We start from the raw sequence: 26,078 nt of genomic DNA, 5'->3' as shown, positions 1-26,078 counted from the left end.
CATTGGATTTTCTGGGCTTCACCTTTGGGTAATTAGTTCTTGTTATGTCTCTCTCTGCTAGATTAAAGATCCCTTTTGTAGCCAGTATTTTCTCCCCATGTGGGTAATTATACCCTGTAGCCACACCACTTCTCAATCTTAGTTTTGATTAACTAAAACAGATTGAGCTCCTTGAGTCTTTCCCTGAAAGGCAGCAGGCTCTTCTGTTCTTTCTTCACCTGCAGTCCTTGAATTATATTGGATGACTTTTCTCTCTGTCCTGCCCAGTTTTGCTATACCTTTCTAACAAATGGATGGCAGAACATGACTCAGTATTCTTCTATCAGCAGTACTCATTGTGGGACATCAGCCATGCCATAACTTTTTTTTTTTTTTTTTTTTTTTTAAATCAAAACCAGGAAGAAGCAAGCAAACAAAAATCAACCACCTTGAACTCTGAACTCCTGCAGAAGCTCAGATATCAGTTGTGCTTGTCCCAAACAAATCATGTTCAGCTCTTTGTCTGTTATGAATATTAGTACTTTGGGGGATTTATTCCATGGCTGACACAAACTTTGTAAGTGTCACAGAAAAAAACAAAGGTAGTTTTTATTGTTGTTGTTTTGTTGTGTTTTAAGTAGTCCAGAAATCCAGATTATTACTTTCTTAACTGTCAATAATTTAGTCTTCAGGTTGTGATATGAATTGCTTAAGCATCAGACAAAAAATAAGTCTGCTCCACAATGTTAACTGGAATAATTCAAACACATCGACTGTTTTCTATTCCACATTCATTTGTTATACATAAGATGTTGTCTTATCGCTTTTGTTAATACATTACCATCAAATAGAGGTTGTCTAGGTGCAGATGAGCTGCTCTTACAGACACATCATTATTTTTCAGGATCCATTGCCTTTGGAGTACTGGATTTCAAGACTTTAATGTTGTACTAAACCGAAAGGCTTATGCTGAGGTATGAAATCACAGGCATCACAGTGCATGTTCTTCAGGTAAACCTAATCTAAAGCAGCAATCACCTAATTCTGATATAATTAAAAATAGACAGACAGGAAGATACAGGCAGAAAAATATTCTAACAGAATAATATCTGTTGTTGATGACACACTGAAGGAAACATCAGAATAAACAGATTTAAGCATGGTTAGGAGCTTAGATCATATATTATTTCTTTCTGTTTATCACACAAAAGGAAAGGCTTTTTCTGCCAAGCTTGTCTGATTGCTTGTGATGAGATTTGGAGGGCTGCCTTTTGAACAAATGGAGGTTTTTCTCTTCAGTGATCCCAGTCTGGGTGCCTAAACTGGGCATCAGTGAAATGTGACACAAAGCTTCCTTGATCACTGAGCAGGCTTGTGGGGGAAGATGAGATGAACGGTTTTTGAGAACGGGTGTGAGAGGCACTTTTGCATGAAACAACAACAAAAATGCTGTCCTGTGCTGTACACTAACTGTCCCATATATGCCATAAAACAATCAAGAGTTGGGAATGTTTTTTCCAATGTCACTCTCCGTGGAGGGGCACAGAGAGATGGGAGCCTGCTGCAAGGCGCTCAGTGTGAGCCATCTCTGTGCTGACCCACGTGAGCACAGCTCACAGCTGGAGGTAATACCTGCTGCTAAAGGGTGCCTGCAGAAAGATGGAGCAAGCAAACGACACCCCCACTGTACAGATGGCGAGCTGACACACAGATGGCAGTGGCTGAAAAAAAAAGACATAATGGCACACAAGAAATGTATGGTTGAGCAGGGACTTAAGCGTGGTGGGTCTTCTAGGTCCCATGCAGGGGCTGCTGCAGGGGTGGGAATGGCGTGATGGTAGCAGGGACGCAGGACTGTCAGGAGCAGGGTCAGTGTCTCGAATCAACCCCAGGAGTTAAAACAAAGTCAGCAGTGGTTACGAACTTAAGCTGGACCACCAATAACACACAGACCAAAGCAGTGCTGTACTTAATCAGTTTAGATGCTGCCTTTGCCACAAGCCAGCACCAGGGTATGTGAGACTCATATGCTCCTACCCACCAGCCTCATGAGTGCTTTTATGACCAGTCAACTCCCCTAGGCCGTCAGACACAGTTGTCTAGAATAATCAGACAGTGGAGGGTACAGGAAAAGAAAGAGAAAGAAAAGAAAACAAGGTAAAGAAAGGAAATGAGAAAGCGCTTTGATCAAAGCCTTTTATGGATAGGATTTATTATTATTATTCTAATACCTTTTACCACAGCAGTATGCCTTTTTCAGGCAGAAGATGCCAGCTGGGACAAAACAGGTGCAAAGCTGGTTCACTTTACAACGTGGATCCTTGCCTAATATGGGCTGAACTCCAGCCATCAAATGCATTTCAATTAGATGCTCGGTTTTGTCCCTGAAATATCAGACAACTCCATGATTCAGCCAGCTAGGCACATCTTCCAAGCGCAGCCTTTTACACTGCTATAGGTCTAAGCAGACTGTGCCAGGACCCACTCCCTTCCTTTGGCTAGTTCATTGCTCCCATAGGAAACAGATTTGGGGAGGGAAGTACAAACGCTACAGGGTTTCTGCAGAATAGCTTTGGAAGAAATCCATGCCAACCCCTATCTCCCCAGCCACTTCACTTCAACACAAGGAGCACTGGCATATAAGAATTTGCATACTTCATCCTAGTGAGGTGAGAAACAAACCTGAGTTTCTAGGGCATGCTCCAAAGACCATAACTGAGCATCAGCAGTTTCCTTGGAGTCTAGAGACGGTCATTACTGAGAGGTGTATTCCTGGAAACTGAATTGGATTTTGCCAGCTCAAGCTATCTCAGAGCACAGGGAATATTGTCAATAATAGTTCTTCATCTGGAGCCTGGTATCTGGAGAGACTGTTGCCTCAACCGTTTTCCAACAGGCAGTAAAGTGATTGTCAACTATACCAACATCAGGTGTGAAACAGCAGAGTCCAGGATGTAAGGAAACAGCATCTGTGTGTCGTGGTGACTAAAAGAGAAGTACTTTTTGGCAGGATTCAAGTGACCCTGCAGAGTCAAGGGCAAGACTCTCAGGCAAAACCTAGTGGACAATGGTAGCAATATCATCAAAACAGTTTCTTATCAGCTGACCTTACCTTCCTATCTGCATTGTCTCTCCTAGCTGAGTGATGCTTTTCCATCAAATGAGGCCAGGAGAAGGAAGAGTGCAGAAATGGCCAGGACTGCACACTGCACCTGACTCAGAGTTTTCCAAGCTAAAATGTCACATTTGCTTCTGGGTAGAAATGGGTATCATTATCCGTCTTTTGCAAATGATAAATTTCAATAGCTTTTCCTAAGTCACAGAGCAAACTCTGGCCACAGCTGAAGCAAGCTGAAGCTTACATTCACTTTAATTGCACATTTTAACTGTTATTAATAAATAATACTATTAAGGGGAAACCTAGATGTCCTGGCTGCAACAAGAGATTTGTTATGGTTCATTGCAAGCTAAGTTTACAACAGATCTGTAATCATTGTAGAGCCAAGTAGACAAGATGGAAAAAAGGAAAAAAGGTATTTTCTTATTAAGACCTAACGAAGGAGTGTCCTGCCTAAAAGCAGTTTTTGCGTAACTGAAATTTTGCCATGACAAATTTCAAGTTTGACAACAAATTCCTCTTTTCCACTGAGAAAATGGAAATGACAGCTCTAGAGCTGCCCGCCTGGCAGGCGTTTGTCAACTTTGTTTTCTGTCTTCAGGGAGGCAATGGAATCAACAAGAGCCCTTCTGACAGGCAGAAAGTCAGCAAGCCAAAAAATAAAGTAATAAATTCTGTTTTAACTTTTCTAAAGAGTGTGTGTGTGTAGGGGGTGGTGGTGGGGGGTGACATTCCACCCTGGAATTTCACTTCTATGGAAAGCATTTGTATTTACTTCCTCCCTTCCAAGTATTTGGGGAGAACAAGAGCTTTATGGGTGGTGCAACAGCTGAAGTGCTGTGGCACATAACAGATTGCAAGCCAGGATTTCCTCAGTGATTGTGGCTGCTGAGCCTGACCTAAGCTTTCATAAGAGTTTTTGAGCCTTTACCTGAACACTAAAATAGCCAGTCACATTTTAAAAATCAAAATTCTAAAATAATTGAGTAATTTAGATCAGAAAGGAAACTTCTGAGTCACCTTGTCCAAATCCCCACTCAGAGTAGGCCTGACATCAAAATTAGATCAGGTTGCTTGGGACCTTATCCACCTGAGCTCTGAAAACCTCTCAGATTGCACAGCCCCTCTGGGCCACTGTTCTCTGGTGCTTAACCCCTCTCACAGTGAAAAGTTTTCCTTATAAGAAATCGAAATTTCTGTTGTTTGCAAACTGTGACCTCTGCCTCTTGCACTTGTGCTGTACATCCCTTTTAGTAGTAGAAGACAGCAGTTAGATCCCTTTAACCTTATCTTCTCCAGGCTGAAAACAAACAAACAAACCAAACCAAAACAAAACAACAAACAAACAAACAAACAAAAAAACAGGTCCTTCAGCCTCTCCCTATGTGGCTCCCAACCATGTAGGTGGTCCTCCAATTTGTCTCTATTTTTCTGGCCCCAAATTGGATGTAGCTCTCCAAATGCAGCATTGAGGTTGTCAAGTAGAGAGGAATAACCACTTCCCTGGACTTACTGTTGGATGTACAGAAGGTGGCTGGAATGGCTCATGCCTTTTAAAAGGGATGTGGATGGGTGTGCAGGGACCAGGAAAACAGGCCTGGTTCCAAGACAGTGCCCAAAAGAAAAGTCCTTATACTGCTATAAAATGCCTTATATTGCTATAATATGCAGAATGGAATTGCAAAGGCAGCAGCAGAAGCTGCATTGCTCTGGATGTTTTCAAAAGAAATAATTCAGGCAAAATTGGTGGGGTTAAATATTGGCTCAAGTACCAGACATTCAGAAGTAGTTGTAGAAATGCAACCTTCCCTTCTGGTACAGAATGCTACTTTAGTGCAGTATACTGTGTAACCAAACATGGTTTATGATGGTTGCCCCATTCCAGCTAATCTTAACCTGATTTAAAGGTGTGTAATGTAACAGGGAGTGGAAAAGTAGCATCACTTACCAAGTCTATCATTCCCTGGTAGGTTAGCAGAGACTACTCACCACAGCTTATGTCCCCCTCTCCTTAGTTCAAAGGAAGTGTGGGTTAAGTCTATGAACTGTAAATCTCCTTATGGTATGCATTTTTGGCCAAAGCTATACAAAAATGCCTTGGTGGTTTGCTAGGGCTGAGTGCATTAGCCTTTTCTCAGTAGCCAACCACTGACTTACCAGCGTGTCCAACAACAACAAAGGAAGTGAAGCAAAAAAAAAAAAAAATACAGGATTGTCAAAGCTGTTGTGTCAATGTGGTAATGATAAGACCGAAGGTAAGTTTCAGTAAGTGGAAGCGTTTGCAATGTGAGGGTGATAACTAGCATAAGGGCAGCGAAGGTGAGCGTCCTCAAGATAGCGATGTGATCAGGGCCATGTATGCAACATACTGTGCTCTCACTCTCTCTTTCTCTTTCCCCTTTCCTTATTTCCCCCTCTCCCCAGAGAAAGACAAATCTAGCTAAGTGTTTTCATAGGAGCACTGCCAGTAGAGACCCTGGAAGGACAAGCCAAACCAGCACGTCCCTGGAGTACCCTGAATATTCACACACTGCTTTTTGCTAGGCTGAGCAATGAGAAAGAGAGAGCAATCCATTACTTAATCTTGCTGCCACTCTGAGATTGTTCCCTGCAGTATATTTTACAATGCTTTGTCCAGGCTGGTTTTAAAACATCCAAGTGATGAGACTTCCACCAGTTTACTTGGGGGAGCTGTTTTACAGGCTAACAGACATCACCATTAGCACTATTTCTTGTCACATGCATCAGCAGCTCTCCCATAAATAACTGCTAACACTACAGCTGCTCTACAGATCCAGGGAAGGTAAAGGAATGCAACTACAACCAGATGGAGACAATATTCAGATGAATAAAGGAAAAAAGGAAAAAAAAAAAAAGTCTGGCTCCTCCAGGAAAGTATAAGGAAAGTACGGTGTTTAGTTGGGTTACAGGCACTTGAAAAGGTGTCAGTGAAATAACTGGTTACCTCCATGCTCATCCCTGAACAAAGGTGATGTAATCTGGCAGAGCTTATTCACAGAGGGTTGCTGAGTTCAGCTGTACCAGGATTTTGTAGAGCTGGCTGGACTCCTCCATTCCCCTGTGAGCCCACCCTAAACTAAATTACCTCATGTATATCATAGGGTAGGAGTCTAACTAAGAAAGTTACTGAAGAGCAGCTTAGAGTCTTCCCTGTTATTGCCATTTCACCTATGAAAATGGACATATGACCGAGAGAGTAATGTCTTTTTTAATGTATCTTACACTATTCTATTGAAAAATCATTTTCTTTGCAAATTCTCCTTCTGCAGAAGTTGGCACCAGACACAATGGGTGAAAGCTTACAGTCCTGCATGCAACAAGGTCTGCAGTGTACTGCAAGAAGGAAAACAATACATCCTTCCTGGTGCCTACTGGCACATCAACACCTTTGGTAAGCCACAGTGTATTCAATACTGATAGTGGCTGTGGCATCAGCAGGTGATTTCCAAAATTCCTTGCTGCAAGGTTTCAGTCAAGGCCTTCAATTGTGCCCTTTTGCAAGTAACTCAGTAGTTTCACCAGGGCACTGCCACCTCTTCTTCCTTAATTCCTTGTTAGTCCACGTATCTCTGAATGCATCCTGCAGATGGTATTTCTCTTAGAATATAGCCTCTTAGTGAAACTATTAGCAGGCTGGTGCATACAGCACCAGTGATAATCTCACTGAATAACAGACCCAACAGCTTTAAAGACAAGGTGATGCCTCCCTCACAACAGCAGCATGCTCTGTGGGGAGAATTCAGCAAATACAGAGCAGCCCATAGTCTATGGCTTGAGAGAGAGACCCCATCTGACCTCAGGAGTCTGTTCCCTCATCTGACCAATGCAGAATTGTTCCTTAACTCTTTTCTTGTAACGGGACCAGTATAGTTGAAGCAGTCCTGGAGCAATGCTTCCCCAGGAGTATTACTCCACATCCTACTAGAAAGGAAGAAGTTTTTTTCTTAACATTCAAACTTCAGAAGTTTGTCTTCTCTAAAGTTCATCCTATTATGCAACGCCCCATTGTACTAAGCCTGCACGAAGTCTTCCCCTCTTGGGATTTTCCTTGAATTTATTTAGAAGTGATTATCATATCTCCTCTTAGTTGTTGCTTTGCCAAGATGTACATAGCTTGCTCTTTTAATCTTTCCATATCAATCAAGCCTTCCTGCTACCTAATAATAATCGTGCCTCCTCTCTGAACTCCCTCCAGCTTTTCAATATCTTTCCAGCTATATGGTGCTCATAACAGCACACTAGATGCCAGCTGCATTTGCAGCTGTGTAGAGAAGGCACTTCGTTCATCTGCTGTGTTGCAGAGCATCTCAAACTAGATTGCCCAACTGTCTTACTGTCTTTCATTGCCACACTTTCAAGAGCCAAGGGAAAACAGGCTTCATTGCTGGAGACCTGTCAAACCAGTGGAAAGTCTCTCTGGATGTGTTATGCCATGATTCCTCCTAAGAATTGGTACTACACTCTTCAAGGAGCATGCGCTGCCTATTTCTCAGGGGGTGCTGACAACACCATTCTGAATATGGATTAGTTGCTGCTCTCTGTTTGGTCAGGCTTTTTGTAGCAGCACCATCAGAGCTACAAGCTCTGCTTGAAGCAATGGTGCAGAGCATCTGCAGAGTAAACAAAAATTGTTTTGACTTTTTTAAAAGCTGTACACCACACTTCAAAATCTTTTCTAGTTTACTTATTTACTGCTTATTCTAATAAGTAATGTCTGTGATTTATGCTAAGTCAGAGCATTCAATTACAAAGCCTAATTCTAAAAACCATAAGTGTGTGCCCAGGTTTCCATCAAAATGTTTTTGGTATGATGCAAAGAACTATCACTGAGAATATAAAAAAATGCATTGTGTATAGTTGTACTACTATTTAGGGAGCAGTTCTGAATTAGGGTTGAGAGAACAGCAGATGTCTTTGGCTTCTTCAAGCATTGCAATCTATCAAATAATTGGTCTGTCAGAGAAGTGAAATCTTTGTCACTAATTGTAGGTCATGTTAGAAAATCATAAACAGAGTTGTAGGCAAAAGAGAAACAGAAGAGAAAAATGAGACAATGACAAAGAAAAGATGGGAAGAGTCTTCTGGTTTGCTAGCATCTAAGCATGAATAAAGGGGGAGATAAAAGAAAAGTATGAAACCTGAGATAACAGAACAGAACAGAACAGAACAGAATAGAATAGAATGGTTCAGATGGAAGGAACCTACAAAGATCATAAAATCCAAATGCCTGAGCACTTCAGGACTAACCAAATGTGAAAGCCTATAAAGGGCAATATCCTAATGTCTCTTGAACACTGTCAGGCATGCTCATGCTAAAGAAATTTTTCCCAATCTCCAGTCTGAACATCATGATGCAGCTTTGTTGCCTTTCCCATGTATCCCATCATTGGTTACCTCCCTTTCCTTTTGATATCTTTGAAGAAGCACAGACAATGTTTAAAGATGGTTTAAGAGTTGTCCATCTTCACAGTATTGGAACCACCAGAAGCAGACTGTTGCCACAACATGGGTAATAAAATATTATGCCAGATTACACATGTTTTATGCCGGATTACACAGTGTGATAGTCATAATCAACAATTTCTGCTGGGTCACTTTGCTTTTTTAGGCTTCCTTTCAAACTGTTAACAAACAGTTAGCATTCATCACTTGAGGTCTGTAATTAAGACTGGATGCATTTCTGAGAGATAAATTCTTGCAGAAGTTAGAATACCTGGCTTCTTGGACGAATCAATTTATTTGGCCTGTATTGTGAACGGAATGAAACTAAATGAACAATATAGTCTTTTCTGGCTTTAAGGTCCCAAACAGATCTTTCTCATTATTTTTCCTGAAAATATTCCAATAAATATTTAGAAGTCGCATTACTTCATTTTTTTAAGAATAGTTTTCAGCCCTTGCTCCTCACTTTTCTATAAATGTTTCTTCCTTTTTATTCACCCCTTCTAGTATTTGAAATCCCCCCTTCCTCCCAGCATTGAATGTGAATTTCATTAATGCGCTGTTTATTTTTCTTCCAGACCAATTAATGAGGGTGATAAATGAGATAGGACATAACACCAATCCCTGTGGCACCCCAGTAGTTACCTCCCCCAAATTAAAACACTGCCATTTATCATTACCATTTGCTAATGTTCTTTCCGCCAATTTGTAGACCCTGTGGCAGTACTCCTACTGAAGCCTATCTGAATTAATTATTCAAGTACATTCATGGGAGATGCAATATCAAATACTTTATAGAAAACGAAAATGTGGTATAACAACTGAATTTCCAGTAGGCACTACTACTTGAATTCTACTAAAACCTTTTATATCTCTTTGTGAAGATTTATTATTTTACTGTTTGTATTTTAGTGGTGCCTGAAGGACCCAACTGGGCTGAGGACCCATTGTCGTATTTATTACTAAAATTTTATCACCAGCCATTTAGTGATTCTCTTTCCTCCTCCCCTCTTTCATATTTGCTTCATTTTAACCCCAAGGATAGAATTTAAATTAATGGAACTGTAATTTCCAGGATTACTAACAATTTCTTTTTTTGGAAGTCAGGTACACATTCTGTGTTTTGCATATTTGCTGCTTCCACTTAGTCTCTCTCAAAAAACACTTTATTATGAGTCATGTTTGCATGAAAACAGGCTCCTCTCTCTTTCTCTAGCATGCATCTGCTCCTGCTGTGCATTCCTCACTAGAGACTATATCACTGATAATCCTGTGCCTGAGAAGTCTCAGTAACATTCATGGAGATGACTGATGTCGCACTTGGAGGATTAAGTAGGGAATAAGCAGCAGGAGCACATCATCTCTCAAAAAACTGAGACCCCATCTTGTCTGTGCAAGAAAATGTCAGAGACTTATTTAAAAAAAAATTGTAGCGGTGCTTCTTGATTCAGGAAAGAAAGCCTCTACATGTCAAATGACAATGCACTGATTTAAAAGGAGAGGAAGAAGAATGGGTATTTGAAAAGCCCAGTCACATCCTGAGCCCAAGGACAGGCAAACTGTGTGAACAAACCTCATATGCCAGCTTTGGGTTTTGGAAGATTCACAAGGGGACTCTTTGCCTGTAAATTTACAAATTTCTTATTTTACGTTTTTCTTTAAAATAAAAGGGGGCTACCTTCTTTACATTCTTCCCTGTGTTGCCTTCCCTGGGACAACCAAGTAGCAGTGTCTGACAGAGAGCCCATCTTCCCTCTGATGCAGAAGAGAGTGCACCCCAGGCTAGAGAATATTTCAGGGAAACACTGTGGAATCCTTTCTTTGGTCAAAGTGCAGAGCTTGGAGGAATTATTTTCCACAGCTCCCTAAAACTGCAGGATCTACCTGACTAACCTAATCCCTCCCATTACAAACAGTCTCAAATTAGCTGCATTCTTATTTTTGTAAGATTCTTTATCTGTCACAGGACAAGGAACAAAGGTTGCCAGTCTCACTGTGTTCCTACAGGTGATGTGGAGCAATCTCCTTCAGTTAGGTACTTCGCGTTCTGATGGCATCCTCCTTCTCCTCCTTTCCTCCTTGAGGAAACAGTTGCTCAATAGCCTCTTGCCTGTGTTAGAGCTCTGGGCTCATGCTAGGCGGGGATCCAGATCTCAGATCTAGTCCATCCTAACTCCTGCAACTGCCTATTACTGACTGTTTTTACTCCTCCAATATAAAGGGAAATATTTAGCACCTCTCTCCCTAACAATATTAATTTTAACCAAAAGATGCTTTGTCTCCCCCTGCACTGAAGATTATGCACAAGCTACTGATCAAAGGAGGTTAAGCTGTTTTTAAGTTTTATACCCAGTTAGTAGATTTGGGCTTCTGTATCTAAAACTTTGCATTTGTACCACTTCATCTCAGCAAAGTTCCCCCCTCTGCCCAACAAATTTTAGTATGTCCTTATTCCTTCCATTTTGGCCAACACCATGATGATTTTAGAGAAAATGTGAAGCTTACAGTGCCATTAGTGTAATACATGTATGTATATTGTACCTTTTCAGCTTGATGGCTTTCATCCCTATCAATGGGACTCTAAGAGTCACAGGGAGAGGAAACAACTACAAAATGAAATCTGAATGCATACGTGGTGTAAGGAGTATAGTGTACAACTCTTCAGTCAGGTATGTCCAATAAATCTTTACCACCATTTATTTTGTGGTTACATAGAAGCAGCCATCCTGTATCATCCTACATCCTAGTGTGTCTGCTGTCCCTCCTCAAAAACTTTGTGTTCCCTTAGATAATATTTTCCCTGCGGTGGGAGGACTCAGCTTTGTAGAGTGGGGACTATGACTTGTACTCTATTGCAAGGCAATGAGTTTTATATTTTGTTAATTAACTCTGAAATAATCCCTGTACTTCAGTTCAGATTTGTTTTCTGTAGAAGCAACTCAAAAGAGGGATGTCTGAGTGTGAGTTGCAGTTGAGAAAAGCTCTTAACTTTTTCCCACCTAGAGCACACAGAGTAAACCCATTTCTTTTGATGATGTAATCAGGCTGTTAACCCAGAAGGGTTCAAAGCTAGTGTCTACCCGCTTCTGCTTAATCCTTGTATTATTCAAGAGTCGATATTCCACTCAAAACAATGCAGTGACAATGAGGTGGAATTGTTTTAATGGTGTTTACTTGTTCTAAATGATGTGCTGTATCCCTGTCTCCCTGTTACATACAAAATCGCATAAGGAAGGGAGAAACTAAACAGCAATGCAGACAGTGAAATCAAAGAAGAGACACTCCTGTTGAGATGAAAGAGAGATTCCAGCCAGCTTCTGAAAACTCACAAATGCAGAATTTTTATGGCCACAGTATAGGTCTCTCTGCCAACAAGGACCTAACCATAAAACCAAAGAAAAAATCCCAAATTGAGAGCAGTTCAGAACCCTTTTCAATACAACCATTCTACCCCCTAAAGAAAGTTTTTGGCCAAAACAAGATAATTTTCTTCTTCCTCTCTCTTTTTCCTCATTCTTTCCAAATTTCATATTCCCAGATGTGGCATTTTTCCCCCTTTCAGTCAAAGAAAATTACTGAAAAGGGAATGCACTTACGTTCGTTGCCTCAGGAGAGCAGGTAAAGCAGGGAAAAGGTAGAAAATTCCTGTCTACCCAAATTTATGGGAGTCTTGAAGTTATGCTGTTACAAACAGATCAGTAAGGCACATGAACCCAGCTGCAGTGCCAGGGCCCAGGATGTCCTCACTGCCCCACCATATGTCTCCCCTCCAAGGGTGTGAGGAGAGGCAGAATAATTCCAGTTTTGAATCTCTGCCTTCCTACTTGGGCCAGCTCTCAAAAAAATGACTGAAAATGATTTAGTGCAAGATGCTCTTCTACCTTTCCCTTTCTTCAAGCATGTTGTGTTGATATTATGTCCACATGGTGTAACAACAGCCCACCAGGTACCCTGCTATCTCAAACTTGTGGCCAACCATGATGATTTACATTGTTGCTTCTCCATTTTCATGTTCTGTTAACTCCTTGTCTGTGATTGCTCTATATGCTTATTTGGGTCACAAAAACTTAATCCTGAAGGGGAAGCAGGTGTGGTGTTGAGGATTTTTGTAAGGAGGGTGAGATTATAAGAAGCTGCCTGAATATGAGAGACTGGAATGTGTGGCTTTGTTTGGTTACTGATTATGAAACATATGGTTATCTGGGCTTGGGTTTACAGCAAAGGCTGTTTGCTACTACATGTAGGCCCACTGGCTGAGCAGCAGCAGGTCTCACATTTTTGGTTGGCTCCTGGGAACTGTTGGGAAAGACCTGGTGACCACTGTCCCTATGAATGCCAGTGATGTAGGGAAATAAGTTTTGGAGACAAAATAGCAGGATCTCTACGGCAGCTTTCCCTCAGTCCATCCTGGTGATGTATGCTGGCTAGGCAGATGTGGAAACGTAATGCTGTTGGGAAAATTATGTAAAAGAGTTCAAAACCATCAAGGCAAGGTAGATGTCTGGAAAGAAGGCAACCTGTCCACGCAGTTTGAGCCACCAGAGCTGCTCAGGAGGATGCTCACATAAGGGCGTTGATGAGTACAGGGCTTTGGAGGACACATCCAGATATTACAAGAACTCTGTATCCTCAGGTAAAGAACAGGACACACAAACGCATGATGGTGCAGAGAAGAAGAAGAGGAAAAGCAATTTTATGCGTACATCTACCTTTTTACTGGAAGCCTAAGAAACACAATGCGAAATAGGGATATTTAGATTTAAATGAATATACAGACATAGAAAACATATTGAAAATTCAGTGGAAGAAAAGAAGATGGACAACATGATACCACTTTGCAAAATTATACTGGAAAGACAAAATAGGCTGTATAGATGGAGGGATGATACTATAGCCTAAAGGAAGCTTTAAGTCAAATCAGATTAACTATCAAGCAAACCTTGCCAACAAGTAATAGAAACACTATGAATGAAACTCCAGTTCCATGTAGGAAAAATACAGCAATAAGACTGCATTACTGACTACCTGATGAGGACAGTGATAGAGACTGACACACTGAGGGAGATCAAGGAATTCAGAAATGAACAGAAAAGAAGACTACAATTGCCCTCACATACTGGGTAAACTTCTCTGGGGGGAGAAGTGTGCACTGAACTTTCAGGAATTGCCAATCTTTATTTTAGGCAGCGAATTCAAAAGAGGCAAAGTTTTGACCAATGTACAGGACTTGGTGACTGTCACAGAGATGCTGGGAACAGTACTGTATTTAAGCCCAGCACCCTTATTCCTCCAGCAAGAGCCAAAAGGCCCACTGCTGTAGCCATGAGCTTTTAAAAAGGCAAACTACAGAAAAACAGAGGAGGGGTCTTGTTAAAAAGAAACTGAAATGTGTGGTTAACATATCTAAATCTTTTTGGACAGCACTGAGAGAGTTCAAAGATACCATGTTGGATGCTTAAAGAAGATGCATACTACTTGTCAACAGATGCTTAAGGAAGACTGAAAGCTAACAAGCCTAGCTTAACAGAAGCATGAGGGAGCTTTGTTAGGAACAAGAAGGTGTTCTTCAAAAAGAAAATTTTTTTGTCCTGCTAAAAACGAAATAAACCAAAGGAACAGTAAGCTAAGAATGCTGAAATGTTGTAAGAGAGAGGACAAAAAAAAAAAAAAAAAAAAAAGAAATTGTGTTTCAGCTTGTGAAAAAGCACAAACACTAATTATAAATCATGTTGCTGCATCTTAAAGACCAAGAGGTAAGAGGTTCTAAAGTGCCTGTAACGTCAAGGACAGGAGGGATCAAAGACAACAAAATCATAGCAGAAAAAGTCTGACTGCACTAAACAAGAACTTGGGCAAGTTCTCACACCAAAACCTTTTTTAGGGGTTCATCCTTCCATGTTGGTATGTGGAGTAGTTGATATCCAGTGGCAATAGCTCACGTACACTTCTGAAAGGTGTTCTACAAGGTCCTCAGTTATAGTTCTTAAAATCTTAGCCTATCATGGGATAAGAGAGAATATCCTTATGTGGATATATAACTGGTCAAAAGATAAGAAAGAGAAGGTATGAGTAAATAGTACTTTTTTATAGACAGGTTGGTTGTCAGTGGAGCTTCTCACAGATCTGTGTTTAGACCCATGCTGCTCATGAGTGCATAAGTGATCTGGAAAAAAAACCCAAAACATTAAGTAAGATGTTTGCTAATGCTAAATTATGTTCGGTAACAAGACATGACCTTGAAAAAGTGTAAAAGCCTCTCAATGTAGCAAGCAACTGGGCATAAAGTAACACAATGGGTAAATCTGAAGCAATGTATACTGGGAAAAACACTAATTTTACATGTATAATGATGGGTTTTGAGCTGGCCATTACCATTAGGAATGAGATCTTCAGGTAATAATAGATAGCACTACAAAAATGTCAGTTCAGGGTGCAGCAGTAGCCAAAAGCAATCAAAATATTAGAAATGTTGAGGAAGGGTTAGCAATCACAACAGGAAATGTCTTTATGCCACTAGAAAATCCATTGTGCACCTGCACTTTGGAGACAGAGTGCAATCTGGTCCCTTGGTTTCAGAAAGAACATAGCAGAATCAGAAGAGGTGCTACAAGAGAGCAAAATAATCAAAGACATGGAATAGCTTTCCTAAAGAGCAACAACAAAATATACAAGGACTCTTCAACCTAGAGAAAAGATCATGGTAAAAAAGCGTAATATAGGTCTATTAAACACAAGTGGCATTGAGAAGTCCTGGACATTTATGGACAATGTGGTTATATACTATAGAAAACAAAAAAGTACTACACACTATGATGCAGTCTTTCCAAACTTGGTGCATATCAGGTGTTTACTGAAATTATGAAAATATCCAATAATGTATCTGTAACGATAGAATAACCATTAATTTTTACAGAACTTCTTAAAACTAAAACACACTCTATATGCCTGTATACCATGATTTTATATCATAAAAAGTGAAAACTGAAATGACTAAGTAGGTTTCCAAACATGTCTATATACTCAGTAAATTGGACTGCCCACCAAATGTTAGCTTGTGGAGAATTACATGCTGAAATAGCATTCAAGTGATATTGTAGGAGGAGCTAATATGCTGCAACGATTTAGTTGATAGGCCGAATCCCTGAAAGTCCAACTGGCCTGAGCTGAAAGCATCCCAGGTTGTCAGCTTGGCACATAATGGTAACAGGTTCAATATTACTTTGCATAACAGAGTTGCCCATTGCTCTGTAAGTTGAGACAAGGTATTAGACGCCTGTTCATTTCTGTGCATGGTTTCGCAGGTGCACAACTTGAAATGGACTCTTCTAATACTAAAAATTAGAAATCCATCAACTGTACTTGTTTGTAGGGATTGACACTGTAATTAAATTTTGCACAGAGAAGTAAGTCCCTACACACATGCAGGCGCACACATACGCATACAGTCAGAAGAAGGATGGGAGTTTTTCTGGTTACTGGGATGAAATCGCTGTAATATCTCTTGTGCTCAAATAGCAGGTAGGATATACAGGGCATATGGAAAAATGAGAAATGCAGTTCCAGCTGAACTAAATATTTTAAAGTACTTGGAAATATAAGTGATATCTGCAAGAACATTTACAGTGGCTTAAGGCAAGGGAGCTGGAGTTGTGAGCCTACAAAAGCTAGGGATGGGGAAGCCAGGGTCTGCCTGTCCTAAAGCAGTGACTCTCACAAAGTAGCTCTTACTAGAATCCGTGTTTTAAACCTACCATTTTATAGATTCAGGAATACATGCCAGGGAAAGCCATTCTCCTGCTGCTGGTAGCAACTGCAGCTACTTAGGCCAATGGGATTGACTTTGTACCCTGCAGTAAGAAAATGGCTCCAGGGTCCATGGTTCTAGTGTTGCATGTGGACTTTCTGTTTGTGCTGGAAGGACTTGGCTACAAGCTTGTCACCCCTTCCCAAAACATGAGTCATGGCTGCTCCACATTCTCCCATCTGTAATTGCCTGTTCAGCCCTCTGGAAATGTCTATAAATCCAGAGCAGGAGTTGTGATTACCACATCATGTGCCTTTTCCATCTTTATGCTTTGTCTTTCTGTGTGACATATCCAACCGAGCCTGATACAGAACACATTCCTTCTCCAAGTCCGTCTCAATTATTCAGTACCAGCTGGGCTGAATGCATGTGCAACCCCAACTGCTAAAGAGGCAATCCTTCTATGTGCAGATGTGTATAAAGAAGTTTCCAGTGCTTCAACAGTGTGTGTGAAACAAAATATGACCTTCAGTTTAGGCAACTGTCCTACTAATCTTTAGGGTGCCATCTACCTTGAGGCATGGGCTCATATTGGAACCTAAACTCGACTGATAATATTTACTTACAGGCTGGAGCATGGCAACTTGATCTGTAGGTAAGAAAAAACAGGCAAAGCTTGAGTGCTCCAGCCCTTCATCATCACATATTCACATCCAATACTGACCAAGACATTCAGCAGCACACAACTCTCAAAGCTTAAAAAAGTCACCCTGCCCTTTCCTTTACATAGCTGCTCCTAAGGTTGAAGTCTTATGCTGGTGGTCATAGGTGGGTGACTAAAGTAAATAAAAATTGTCTTGGAAGATGCTGAAGAGTCAGCTCAGAAAAACAAGAATAACATGTGAATACCATCTTTTCACATGGCAATGCCTTACAGTCCTAGGAAAGGACGGCTACTTGCCCCCTTGAGTATATATATACAAGAGGCTTTGCAGTTCATTGAGAAAAGAAGGAATTTTAGCTTCATTTTTACATGATACAACTTTTAATGAGATTATTATGGAGAGAACACTTGAATAAAACACTAAGGTCATACATCCAAAGGTATCTGAGCCAGAATAGTGAAGGCTACAAGTAAGAACCGTGTGTTTAATACACTATAATTATAACTGCAAATTGTACTTCAGCCCAAGGCTTTACAGCAAAGCTGTAAAAAGTAAAATCAATTTTAATCTTTAAGGGCACTTTGCTACATTCTTCTTCTTCAAGGCTAAACCCAACTAGGTCAGTCTAGGTAGGAGTTGAAAAAATATGAGCTCTTTCTCCCTGAGCAATAAATATTATCTTCAGTATCAAAAGCTGGATTGCTACCAAGTATACTGCATGGCTCCTTGGGGAAGCTCAGCCCTGGGTCTGAGCATCTATCAGAGATGAACAAAGGCATCCAGGGCAGGGAGAAAGTGCACTAGATCAACAGAGAAGAAAATTTCTTACCCATGACCTTTGGTGATTACCAGGTAGCTGGAACAGGTGTTGTTTCATTGGCTTTAATGTGGGTCCATTTACTATTGCTGTGAACGTACCCTTGGGTGGGAGGGTTGCTTATGTGAAACTTTTGTCTTGGGGTTCCCTCATTTCATATCCTGATTGAGGAATGTTCCTTTGACTTGAATGGGTACTAATCCTGCACTTACACACTACCAAACTTCTAGCCCCAGCAAAAAAAAAAAAACCTCTGGTGGATCACTTGTTCCGGTGTCATAAAGCAGAGCTCAGAGTTCAGCGCTTCCTCAGTGCTTGATTTACACTGGAGATGAGGGAACAAGAACACGGACATAATTAAGTTACTTAAGTGAGCTTGTCTTCCTGAACTGCTTCTTGTGTGGTAACTCTCATCTCATCTGAAAATGACCATGTTGCTATGGTTTAAGGAATTAGGAATGGGTATCTTTATTCTCTTCTTCTACTGCTTCTGTCTCTTTTTACTCCATTGAAAAGTGAAAATGAGTTCTTGAGGTAGAACAATCATATTTCAACACAATAAGTATTTTATTAGAGATAAGCAAAATTTCTTCCCAGAAAGATCAGCCATGCTTGTTTGGACCTCCAGTGGCCATTTAAGAATGCACTAGCTGGTAATTCAGTATTATTAGATTTGGTTGAATAATATTCAATGGATAATTTATTTGACAAATGTTACTTTTTTTTTTTCTTCTTTTTTATTTTTTATTAAATTACTCATCTAGTTTAAAAATATTATTCACAAAGATATAGGACAGAGTGAGTTATTAAATATATTCATCAAATAAGTTGCTCAACAAGTTTTTCAATATATCTGAATAAATTATTCAGCTTATTCATTATTCACTGAGTTCTAATTATTATTTTAAGCACTTACATAGCAATATTAGTGTGCTGGTGTAAGTAATCAGTGACAAAAATGACAAGTCTTCTGATGGGTCTATGATATAACTAAGGCTGGACTAAGTCACAGGAAAACGGGCCTCACACATACTCAGTGGGGAGGTTGCTAATCATCTGATGAATTTGTATTAGAGATAACAGACTTGTGCTTATGGTCCTAGCTCCTAGAATCAAAGAACTCCAGAAATGTGTATTTTTAAAATTATTTTCCCTGTATAGCCTGGGATAAACACCTTGAAATGAAAACTTGATATAGTAATGTCAGCATGAATCTAACAGCAGCCTAAAAGAACATCTTGGAGGACTTTGAGTCTGGAGCTATTGGAGTGTAACTCCAGACATACAGCTCTAGGAATAGATGGGAAGAACTTTATTCATCTTTACCAGGAGACATTACTACAAATCAGATCTCCCTGTAATACATTAATTACATATAAGGGATGGAACTGACAGGTTTTAGCCATGTACTGCATAGCCTGAGGGGTCACAAAGTGATAAGGTGACCTATTCCATGCCTTTGGCTAGCATTGAAGTCTCAATGGTGTGTTGAGCACCTGACTCCACAAAACACTCGGAAAATAGTAGTGGGTGCTACTGGATCCCACCTCCTTGTCCAAAAAAAGTCAAAGTTTATTTTTCGGAAGGAAAATTCTTCTTCGAAGAGCTGATGAGTAATGCTTTTCTGTGAAGTTCTGTTTCTTCAGTTCTTTTCCACTACTTGAGTAGTGGAAACCAATTCAACAGAAAAGGAGAAACCAGAAAGTGCTATGCTGTTCCCCATAAATGAGGCTTTATCACAGAGAGGACAAAATTCTTCCCAAAGTTTGTCTTTGAAACCAACACTAGAAAAGATCTGATGGCTCTTCTCAGCTTTCTGCAAAGAGGGTCAGTTATTCTGAAAGACAATTAAATTCAAAAACTGGTGAATTTGAGTGAAATAGACAAAAACTAATGTTCTGAATTGTTCTAATGTTCTAAATCAACTAATTTGGCAAATGCCAAAACTTCTTTTTCAAGTAAATATATGTTTTCCTTATTTTTCTCTAACACTGTCAGAACTGGTCTTCTCAAACTTTCTCTGTTAGAAACTAGTACACATATGCATGTGTGTACATTTTCTTCTTTTTTCAGTCTTCCCCATCTTTCACTTTTGCAATTAATTGAGTATCAAGACTTGTGAAAAAGCATCTGATGTTACTGAACTGAGAAAGTTTATGGCACAAAGCAGTTTTTTTTTTTTTTAATTATGTGGTACATAGCTGAAAAGTCCAAATTGTCATTTTTGTATAATTCTTTGTGGAATAATTTGTACTAGATGGAACTAGCTTCACAGTCTAGCATGTCTCTCTGGTATTCCAGTTGGTGTAGGTTTTATTATCACTTGGAATACAGGAGACAATTTACTTGAGACTAGACTGGAACCTTATAAATTCATCAGGGAGGTGAGTTGCATCCAGGAAATGCAAATTCTGCACCACCAGAAGGAAAGACTCACCCGCACCCCTCTCATTTATTTATATATTGGCCTGAAAGCTTCTTGCCAAACATGAAAGCAATCTTTGAGCACTGAACTGTAACTCTGCTGGGCTGCCTTCTCACTGATAAAACTTGAAGAAGCAATTCATTCTCTTGGGTCTATTTAAGAATTTACAGTGGAGAAAGGGGAAGGGTAGAAAGATGAGCCACATCGTACTACCTCTCTCAGATTCCCACCTGTTTTTTCAATAAATGTGATGGAAATGTTGATGGGGGGAGTGACCCATGGAGTGACAGTGTTTCTCTTCCTCCTGCATTGTCATCTTGCCACCTATTTTAGAGGATCACTTTCCACCATTGCTTTGCTTTCTGAGAGGAGAGACAGGGCTAACATCAAAGCCTCCTGAGGACTCTTCAAAGCTGTGAGCTTTAAGCTCTCAAAGACAAACCCCTTTACCCCACTCTTCTCACCTCACATGCATGCATACACACACAACAAATGTTTGCAACAAATTGTTTGCAAATGATAGCACACAATCTTGCAAGTGCTTTTATTTACACAAGCCCTAGTATTTTTCAGGAGAATTATTACAATAGCTTGGCTGTCAATCTATGCCCTGAGGTAAGGAAGAAAACAGAATATGTGAGGATGGGCATTTTTTACGAGGATGGGCATAAGATGCGAGGATGGCCTGAGGGCTGCAGAGGAGTGGATTCCATTTTTTAAAAAGTTCTTTATACTAGAAGGAACTGAAAAGCATTAGCTTTTAGCTGAAAAGCAAAAGCTTTTTGAAAACTATAGCTCTGCTATGCAGAGCGAGCATGGGAGCACAAGAGTGCCACCCAACAGGGCTGGATTCGTGGTCAGAAAGGGGCCCTTCTGTGCTGCTCAAACTGCTGGTGCTTTTAACCAGAAGCAGCAAAGCATGCCTCACATACAAACATGGAGTGTCTTCTTGGCTGCTCAAGGGATACACTCCCCTCTTTCCTTCCCAGTTCCCTGAAACAGCAGTGCCACTACTCCCAACTTACTGTTGGGGCAGAGGTTTCCTAGCATGAACTAGTACTAGGACAATTACACACACTTTTCTCAATTGTTATGTGCTGTGCTAAGGCTGGAATTTAATTTTTTGCTCCCACATGAGGACCCAGGATTTGGGTAAATACATTGGCCTTGATTCAGGTGAAATTATGGATACTTCATACATCATAGCAGGTGCTACTGTGTACTAAAGTTGGTGTATTCACATCCTAAAGTAACTCCACTGCATAAGATGACTCTAGAAAGGTAAGACTGGCATTTTAAGGGAATCTCCAGACACTGCCACTTGTGCCATGGACCAGAAAGACTTGTTCTCTGTTCCCTGATCCAACAACTCTGCTCCTGTTGGGTCATCATGGACAGCCTGGCCAACCAATCTGCTTTTATTCTAGACACTTGATTTTCCCAGAGAGGCTTCTCTGCACACCCAAGAGGTATGTGTTCAAGCTGCAGCTCACCCAAAAATTAACCTCACCTTTTGCAGACAGGCTGGTTTCATGTGCAGATGGTGGGAAGTGGGACAGAGGGGCTGAACTGGTGTGAGATGATGACAATTGGCAGGACTGCAGATGGAGAGCCAGCCTGTAGGGGGAACAGTGATTCATGGCTGTTGTACACTGAGTGCATCTTTAAGATTTACTTTTTAATATCATTTGCATCCGGAATATTGAAAAAAATGGAAACACTGAAAGCCTGAGAAAGATTCATTGAGTGGCATAAAACAACCGTGCAGCTTAGAAGGAAATGTCACAAGTGCTCTTTAATCCTTTCCATCCACTTGTTTTTTTTTTTTTTTGCTGATTTAGGAGTGGTGATGGAGAAGGAACTTTTCCTGTGCTATATGAACCCTACAGAAGTATCTGTCCTGGATGGGATAAAGATATCCCTGCAGTGTTCCTTTAGAACCTCAGTTTTAAAATCAAAGCAAAAATCAAGCCCCACAGCAATGACATCAATAAAAAACCCTTGTGATTTATAGAGCTAATCTCAAATGGCATCAGATTGGGTCTGCCATCTGAGTCACAAGGTCTTGTCTTGCATTTATACTCTGTGCTCATATTGTGTGAGCAGGCTGGAGGAAATGCTCTGGGATGTGTCCTTCATGAGACTCCAGCCTGTTGTCCCTTTCTCTTCTAGCAGACCTACCTGAAGCCTAAGACACCAAGGTACATTCCAAGGACAAGAAATAAATGGTCTGGCCTGCATCTCTTCCCCTTGTGATACAAGCTTGAAAAGTTCTATGAGAGAAGTTGCTTACTGGCAACAGTAACTGTGTGATTGCTCTTGGAAGTGCTTTGGGGAGAACTCAGGGAAAAAGAAAAGACTAAAGAAAACTAAATTATTTTCTTGTGTCTCAGCCTTCCCAAGTAAGATGGATACTGTTTATTACAAAGCGTTGCTCAATGCTGGCAGGCTCCACGCCAAGGAGTACAAGAGGCTGTTTTGTAAGCCAAAAGCATTCCTTATATATTTTGGGATAAGGGACTCTGTCTGGAGTCAAACTGAATGCCTGGTCTTTTGAGATGAAGAGCCAGTTAAGTAATGGCAGATGAGTTATGGCAACGAAAAGGAAAGGGTAACCTAAAAAAAGAAATGGGGTCAAGAGGAGCTTGCTACTGGAGGTGATCTCCAGCTTCACTTTCTCACCTTTCTGAGCTTGACAAGCTCTGCTTGATCCACAGGGTCTGAGCTCCAACTCTTATTAATTCCTCCTGCCACAGCATCCTCTTAGACCTTGGCACCTAATTGCTCCTATGTTGCACTGCACTCACAGCCTTCCTCCTCTGCTGCATGCTGCTCTCTGTATGACTTAGCTTGCAAAAGCTTTGGGAGCTTTATATACCCTCCAGCCCCAAACTAAATATCGTGGAGACTCTTCAAGCTCTCCTCCCACTGAGATTTCAGCATATCTGGTCTGCTGCCAGGTCACTTTTCTTTCCTTCTAGTGGCATTATCTCTGCCTCAGCTGGGATATGGACACATGCTGTTACAGGACCAGCATGGCTTAAAATTGCTTCTTTGTCCATTATGTCAGCAATTCACAAGTCATTCCATGTTTATTTTGGCCCAATGAACCTCAAATATAATTGGGTATTAAAAGAAACATTTTATTTCTTTGAAATACTGACTAGAAACATCCCTGAAAAAAAACAAAAACAAAAACATACCACCACAAACAACAAGAAAACAACAACAAACAACAAAAACAACATGCAAAATGAGATGAGCCAAAGCAAAACTCTCAAACAAAAAGCATAAAAATTACTGCTGAGCGTTCACATTAAAATCATGAACAATGGGAAGTGTGATGGTTTGGTTGAAACAAGGTTTTCAAGCAACAGCCAGACCAGGAAAGTGCAGGAGGATATGCCAGCTTGTGATTGACTTCTACTGAGATGTAAAATGCTCAGAGATGACAGCTGCTCATATCTGAACACAAATTAGCAGCACCAGTGCTGAAAATAGAAGCAAGGAAAAGTGCTCCTAACCTTCCTTTTCAATTCCACTGTTCCTTCCATTTCTTACCTCTTGGATGAAAAACTTTCCATGCTTACACTGACACCCCGTGCAGGATCTGATGAACATGCCATGCAACATGTTACACTCCACTTACCAAATGACAAGCTCACATGTTCATGCATGCCATGTCTGACTGTTAACTTTTCCTATCTCATCTAGGGCCATAGCATTTGTGAATCCTGCTGTAGTTGGTCTTCCTTGTCTGATCAGACTTGCAAAACTCAAAGCATACTCCTGAATTAGAAGAAGCATGAATCCAGAGGCCAGAATGACACAGTTTCTGGAAAAGCAGCCAGAGTTATAATTTCTAGGAAGTCTTTATCCTGATGCTACCCAGAATTTGGATGCTTCCTGGAAAGTCTTATTTCCAATAAATACTTTATGACAAGTTACATCATTTTTTGTATAACTGCTAGGAGAGAATATGTATATTGGTCACTCCCTTGCTTTGTGCTAATACTGAGACATCTGTAGGTGTTGTTGGATCATAGTGCATTTTTAGGAGGTCTAAATATACTGCATATACATATTCTTTTAAAGGTTGTGGCTCACACGGGTAAATGATTCACCAGTTAAAATGAAGTGATGAACTTTAGCCTTTTTGCAAATAAGTAGTCTAGTTTTCAGAGACCTTCTTATTATTAATCTGTATCAGATGGTCATCCCTAACATATTTGTGTCTAAGGGCTAATCACAAAGGAGTGTGTGCAACATTGGCTGACCATGGTCAACACATGCGAGAAGGAAATACTCTGAAAGCAACGTTATGCTTTGCTTTTCCAGTCAAATTGTCTTTAGCACCACCCAGTGACATCTTTCCTGTATAAGGGTGGGTCTCAGGCTTTGTAATAATTGCAACTTGGTGGCCATGGCAGCTGATTCAGAGTATTCAGTAAATATATTGAACTTCCTGAGACAGAAAGTCTTGTTTTCTTACATAACTTAGCACAAAAATAAGGAACTTGAAGCTCTGCATCTGCCATTTTCTATGGGTGAAAAGATTGCATAAAAATGAGTGATCTCCTGCCTCAATCTGCAGCTTCTCACTGACCGCACAATTTTATTTTTTATTTTTTAATGGATGAAAGAGAAGAGAAAGCCATTCATCCTGTGGATTTTAGGACAGGAAATCATTAGAGAATGACAGAGAATTTTTACCCTCTGTTTAAAAATCTTAATTTTCTGTGTGAAAAGAGACAAAGGGTTAAATGAAGAAAGAAACATTCAAACCCTAGGTTACCCACAAGCTCCACTTCTTGTAGAGGAGTTCAGGTTTCTGTCCAGTTTACTTCATCAGAGTTTTGAAGCTGTATTAGATCCCAGGTAAATGCTCAATTAATAAGATTATTGGGCTGCTCTGCATTTGAATAGACCCATCTACTTGACTAATATGGCTTTAATACTGGATTGAAGTCTTTCCAGGAGAAGTATTGTCAAAATCAATACATTTCCTCAAAGTTTAGCTTCCGCAAATCAGAATTTGCAAGCAAAAAAGCAACAAAATATTTTGCAAGGTGGCTGTTGGAACAAACAAGGAATCTTCCATGCTAACATTTGGTATTGACATGCAGTTCAGTGAATAAGGTAGTAAAAATATCAAGTACTTGAATAGGAAGATCCTATGAATAACTACAGAGAAAATTAGCATTTTTGTTTAGGGCTGTCTTTGCAACTGTTCTTGATATAATTCAGTCAGCTCAAATCACCTCTCTAAAGAGAGCCTCCTCTGTCAACCACAGCAGAGAGAAGTGGTTAGATAATTTTATGTGACTGTGCTATTGAACTCAGCTTCACACTGATGTTAGGATGTCCAAAAAAAAAAAAAAAAGAAAGCAGAAATAAAAATAAAGTGGAAGGTAGGGATGGCAAAAATAACTGCACACATGGAAGCAAAAGGACTGCAAAACAACTTCAAGGAGACACCAGTAGTGTGGCATGCAGGGGGTTAAAATGAATAAATAAGAAAAGCCACACAGCAAAAGGCAGTGCACGTAGAAATGAAATTCAGTGCTTTTCTGCATGCCCCCCAGACACTGGTTGGGGGGGGTTCACAGGGTACACATGCTGAACTTCAAGATTATGCACAGCAGTCCAGTAGCATATTTGCTCTGCTGCCTGCTGGTTTGGATCACAACCTGATGATGTGAGTTTCCAGCCCTAACATCACCCATGCATTTGCCATGGCTTGTATGCCTGATATTTCTTTCCAATAATAACTTCCCTTTAGGCACGGTTATTAAGACCTCCATCACTGTGAAATAGCTTGTGTTCAGTGAGGCAGTCTTTTAATGGGATGTGATGCTGAATAGTGG

The sequence above is a fragment of the Netta rufina genome, assembly GCF_964035555.1.
Source record: "Netta rufina genome assembly, chromosome: 1".
Classification (NCBI taxonomy): domain Eukaryota; kingdom Metazoa; phylum Chordata; class Aves; order Anseriformes; family Anatidae; genus Netta; species Netta rufina.
This window is presented reverse-complemented; position numbering follows the sequence as displayed.